Source organism: Bison bison, unplaced genomic scaffold (genome assembly GCF_000754665.1).
Source record: "Bison bison bison isolate TAMUID 2011002044 unplaced genomic scaffold, Bison_UMD1.0 scf7180017864490, whole genome shotgun sequence".
Taxonomy (NCBI): domain Eukaryota; kingdom Metazoa; phylum Chordata; class Mammalia; order Artiodactyla; family Bovidae; genus Bison; species Bison bison.
Window position 1 is genome coordinate 9638563 of NW_011495049.1, and position 6399 is coordinate 9644961.

Sequence of the window (6399 nt, forward strand, 5' to 3'; positions counted from 1 at the left end):
ACCGCTGCCGCTCAACGGGTGCAAAGGAAGGGCAGAGCGTCTGCAGAGCCCGAGGACTGATGGAGCAGAGGGATTGGTGGGGCGGGGGAAATGTGGGGAGATACGCCAGTGGGATGGGGGCATCGATGGGACAGGGCTCAGGTGAGCCACGGGGCCCAGTGGCAGGCACGCCAGTGGAGGTGGCGACTCCTGGGACAGTGCAACTGGTGCGGCGGGGGGACAGGGCGCGAGGCGGGCGTCGCGCGCTGTCGGAGCCCTTCACTAGGCGGCGAGCGGCGCTATTGTCTTGGAGATAAACTCTAAGCCGGGTTGGCTGCTTCCTCTTACCAGAGAGGCGGGAAAGAGGTCTTAAAAAGAAGATAAGAAGGCTTCGTTCCAGCTTTCCCCCCTCGCTGTATTTCACCTGTTCCTGCCCCCAGATTCACCCTTGCCATTCGGGTCTTCGGGTAAATTAATGTGTGCCTCTTGGAAAGATTTTATTCCGCAGCCAAACGAAACACCCACAAAGTCTCATAAAGGAAGACTAGTTATATTCGCCGCGAAATAATTAAAAACGAATCCTCCAACAGACAACTCAACACCTTTCTTGTCATTTCAAAACCTGGGCGTGGGCGCCCCCTTTTCAGTTTTTCTGTTTGCCCTCACCGGGAACAGGCCACTCAGGACTTGGCAATTTTATATCATTGATTTCGTGGCTATTCGAGACAGCTGTTCTGCTGTAGGTCCCACATTAACTGCCAGTAAAAATAAGATACATCTCTGCCTTTCAACTGTGAAAAGAGTTTTTATGCTGTTTCTTGTAAATGTTCAGGATGGTATGCACTTTGAGGACCATAAAGGATTTGGAGTTAAAAGCAAATATACGGCTATGAAATCATATAAATATGTTTGAATACTGATCTTGTTCCCTCAGTTTAACACCTAATTTCTGGGAGTTGCCTGGGCAGTAAGTCAGATCAGCTGGTTCAGCTCGGGCACTTGTTCTTTATTTTGCAGTCTTCTCCAGCCATATACAGGTATTCCAGCACAGCATTAAGAGCACATAATGCATTCTCTTCAGAAATTGCTTATTAGCTACAAAAAACCACCCGCTATGCAATTTAGTCACTCCACAGTGAGTTAGAATTTTGTCTTTTTTCAGTTTCAGGTAAAACCCTACCATCTGAGCTAGGCTTTCAGAGTTATCTCATCAATCCTTCCCCATCCCTAGCTCCTACCTTCTCAGATAGGCTAGTTACTAGTGCGGTCACTAAGATGGCTATTCTCCTGCTTTCTGTACATCCCCTGCTGGACCGGACTCTTCTTTACTTAAACCCTACTCACTTGAGAGATCCTCCTACAAATGTGCCTCTAGCTCCAGCAAGGAATTGTTCTAATCTTTAGATCAAAATATCTCCACCAGCAGAGCTTATTAAAGGGGTAGTGAGGGGCATGTGCCTCTGCTGGTTTCCCTGGTAACTAATGAGCCAACCTGATTTCAATTCCTCCTATAAAACTAGTGACCTCCCCTTCCTTCCCCCGCTCTTAGAGTGAAGACCATCGCCATGTGCTGCCTGCTGCCACCCATGGTGTTGCTCCAGGACCTTCCTTCTAACATGTAAGATTCTCTCTCCCCAGCCATTAAACTGCTGATATCTCTGGCGCTGACCCCAGGCTCTTGTTTAGGTCAAGGCTTGGCATGGACAAGACTTGTAGGCCTGTGGGGCACAACCCCAAACTAGTTCCTGTTAAAAGATTCCCAGTACAGTGTTTTTAATCTCAAGTACTTAAACCTGTTAAGATGTTGTTTAGTCGCTAGGACGTGTCTGACTCTTTGCGACCCCATGGACTGTAGCCCACCAGGTTCCTCTGTCCATGGGATTCTCCAGGTAAGAATACTGGAGTTGGTTGCCATTTCTTCCTCTAGGGGATCTTCCCAACTCACGGATTGAACCTGCATCTCCTGCATTGCAGGCGGATTCTTTACCACTAAGCCACCAAGAAGCCTAGAAAAATATTAGAAGATCCGAATGTCTTTTCAAGGAAACTCATACCAAAGTCTACTGTGTGTGAAGATTCTTTCTAATTATTAACATCAATAATTCCTGTGGCAATGTTACCAAATCCTAATTTGTGTGCCCCATGAATGGTGAGGCCAAAAAACACTGGGGTTTGGAGCAGAGAAGGTTTTATTGCAGGGCCAAGCCAGAAGAATAGGTGGCTCATGTTCAAAACCCCCAAAGTCCCTGATGGTTTTCAGGGAGAAGTTTTTATAGGCAAAAGTTGGGGTGAGGGCTGCAAGGTGTGTGACTTTTTGCTGATGGTTGGTGGTGAGGTGACAGGGCTTTGCTTCCTGGAATCTGGTGGTCTCCCTAAAGTTCCCAGTCTCTGCCTTGCTGAAGGCCTTAGTTCCTGAAGAAGAACTCAAAGACAGTGTTACGCATATTCCTGGGGGGTTGGGAACTGGGCCTCTGCCCCATTGCTACCCTATTGCTTCTTGACTCTTCCTCCCTTGTTTCTGCATACCCTCATTCCCTGATTAGCTGTTGTTTGAATCTGCCCTTTGGAACTCAGGTAAGATCCAGGAGGCTGAATGAAACCTATTTCCTACAAACAAGAAACTGGGGACAGGGAAAGGATTTGTACCCAGGAGGACCCGCCCCCCGCCAGGATCCTGCTCCATTTCAGAAACATGTCTTTCATGGCATAATGAGGTGTTTTGTTTACGTTTGGAAGATAAGGAGACCAACTTTGTTAAATTACAAGGAAAAATCCAAATATCTTCTTCAACATTAATTTTTAAAATGGCTTATGTACTTAAAATTCATGTGAAGTTTTACCTTAAATTGTCTGGCTAAGTGCTCAAGATACAGTCTAGAAATTCAAGTGGAAAATCAAAGTTCTGGAAAAGTAAATACCAATTTAGAGCTAATGGATATTGAATAGACCTTGTTTAGCATAAAGCAAAAGTATTTTTTTAAGAATGAAAAATAGGTCAGAATAGTGTTAATAACATCTAACTTTACATTCTTTTACTAATTGTAAGACAATTTGAGTAATTGGGTTGAACTAGATAAAATCGAATATTCAACCATTTTTGACCTACCAAAAAAAGGCAATTCATCTGGTTTAACCTAGTGCAAACTTAAATATGTCCATAGTATAAACATAGCAGGAACATTTTCAACATTTAAAAAATATCGATATAAAATATCATGAATCTTTAATATGTGATAAATTTGCAAGCAGAGTGGTATTCCTTCTGGCATATTATACTTCTAATGAAATATACATTTATATTCAAATGGAGATTATCTAAATTCATCTCCTTTTCAAACTCTGAAAGAGGCTGCTCTATTATCTACTGAATTTCAGAGAACTTCTCCATGAATTTGTGTTTCCTGGAATTTTTGCCTCAGGCTAATATTATACCTGGCTGAACATCTGCTAGGGGAAAGGGTGCACTCTGTGGATGGGGGTGGGGAGGAAAGCTGTTTGACCTTTCCTGTCTGAGGGCTCAGAACTTCATTAAAGCATCTCTTGGGATTGTGGGATAACCATGAGAAAGATATCATTTGTAATTAAGTCCTTCCCACTGGCTATATTCCTGTTGAACTCCATGATTAAGATACAAATTCAATATTTTAAATGGTCACAAAGCATTTGATAAAAGGTTATTTGGCTTTTAATTCAATGGGTGGGATGACTTTCCAAGGGCCCACTTTTTGTACTCTCACTCTCAAAAAGTGTCCTGTGGAGAGACTCTTCAAAAGGGCAGATGAAATAATTAGGCAATAAATTGTTCAAATGTTAAGAGCAGAGCTGTTCCAGAAGCTAGTGAGGCCACATGAATATCATACCAAATGATAAATATCCTCAGCTCTGGAGAAGTTAAGTGCCTACGTGTTCTGCTGCTTGCCTGGTGGGTGGGTTTTGGCTTCACAGCATATTTCTTATAATCTATTGTTGCTTCAGTGTGTTTCTATTGTCCTGAACATAGAAACTCTTTCATTAGTTTTTCAATACATTAATGTATATTTCATTGTTAACTAGAGCCCAGATTTAGTCTCATGTCCTTTGTTCTGTATTGATTGTTAAGAAACTTCCCTCACCCACCCTCACAATCCCATATGACTCTTTAGAGCATCACTGGCCTATTTTATACTGTCCTGCATTTTACTTATATTTTCATGTATTTAGTTTTTTTTTTTTTAATCAGGTGTACTATAAATTCTCTGAGGGATGATATTATATCTTTGCACTTGCAGTTGCTAGCACACAGCCTTGCTGGTAGAAGCTGATCAAAAAATATTTATTGCTGTTGTTGAAGATGACAATGTCATCTTTTATACTCAAGAGGGAAAAGAAAAACAAATGAGGAAAGCTAGTTATTGAACAAGCTAGTTCAGAGTATTTTGCATCTAATAGCCAGTGGCATAAATAGTAAATCACCAGAGGTTGATTAATAATTTGTATCATTGTTATTGATCTCATAGAATTAAAGGAAACATAATACATATTTTTCTTCCATGTTCGGTTGATGAGTGATTGTATAAAAGATAACAAAGGTAAAATATTTTACCCTTTTAAGAAACTAGGTTGATGTTAGTGGCAAAATAAGGTTATTGTCTTAGAATTACAGTATCAGTCACTTGGATATTGATTGTTTTGCTTATTTTTATAGTTATTTTAAATTTAGACCAATTATAACTATCAATAAATCTAGTCTTTATTGTATTTTCTTCTTGATCCTTATAACCTTTAGAGAAAAGGATGTTAAAGTCTACTTGGGCTGGACTGGTTTATGTACAGTTCTTCTTAGGGTAAGATGGATGACTTAGCTAATGCATCAAGATTGGCATAGGGCAAGACTGCTCAGGAGAGACTAAAGCGTAGTGCGGTGATTATTGGGAAGCGAAGGAAAATAGTCCAGCTTTGTTAGAAAAATGGAGAAAGACAGTGATATTTTGCATCAGAAACCTATGGAGAAGAATTTCAAAAGCAAATAATTGGTAAAGTGCCAAGCTTAGAGATAGTACTAAGACTAGAAGAGAATATTAACCTAAATACTTAAAACAGCATGCCTGTTAGTAAATTTTGACTTAAGTGTTTTGGAATAAACATTTGGATGTTTTTAAAATTGTCTGTACTGGTCAACGCTAAACTAGATAGATAAAATCTATTTCTTTCGTAGTATCACCAGAAATACAGAATTCTTTATTTACATCCAACTTTTAGGCAGGTACTAAGCAAGGCAGTATTTAAACTAACTAATATATCTAGCACTATCTATATATACATGCATCTATCGTATGTATACCCTTTTTTTTTTTTGTTAAGGTTATTGGAAAGCTTACTTGTAGTTTATTTTAAGCAGTGAGGAAGTAAAAGGATTTTGGAGGGAGCCTTTGAACCACACATGTGGAAATAGCCTTACATGTATTTATCTTAAACTTCCTTTCACAGACTAGCTCAGCCAATTGATTCTACTGTAAATAGGAAATCTGCCCTTCTTCCTCAACCACAATCTAGTTGTTCCAACATGCGGCTAAATTAAGGCATGAAAGGTTAAATTGGAAGGAAGATGTTTATGGGTAAACAAAGAAAAGAAAAAGAGGAAATATTTCTCCATTTTGTGTCTAATTGACACTTCCAGTAGACTTGTTGCTGAAAGCACGGCAATTCCTCAGTAATTCTGCCCTGATGTCAACTCAAGAATATTCTCTTGCTGGTCAAATGCCTGGGATTGACTCTCTTTTGAGCTTAAAGGCCGGTAACTTTGGAATATGAAAAATTCTGAATATTTGCAAAGTTGAGGAGACTGTAATTTCAGCTTGTACATGGAAAAAAATGTCAATAGCTTTAGTATCTGGTGATCTCCAGGAATTTTTTCTCTATTGATGTTCTCTTTTCCAAACTCTCCTGCCCCTTCCAAAAACACTTAAATAGAAAGTATTTAGAGTGAATAGTAAGCTGAAATGATTTAATTCAATCCTTTACTTTCTGAATAAGTAAACCAAGTCTTCTGAGAGTCACGAATTGTCCCCATAGTTACACTCTTATCCTGAGATAAGTCTGTGAATTGTCACAGCCACCATTTCTGCAAATCAGAGTAGTTCTTAGGATGCAGTTATGATTAATGTACTTCTCCTAGAGCATAGCTAAGAATTAATTATTTTTTCCTCTCCATTTATTACCTTATATCTCTTATGGAACTTTGTACAGTTCAACTCATTAGTTAGGTATATATCTATCTCATTATACTGGGAGCACATTGCTTGTTCATGTCTAATTCACTCTTAAATCTTCCAGTGTTGCCTCCCATCCTACCTCAAGCTCAGAGCCTTGTACGTGTAGGCATAGAGAAAAGCTTGCTGAATTGAACCACATCAAAACCATAGAGAAAGTGTATTAGCAGGG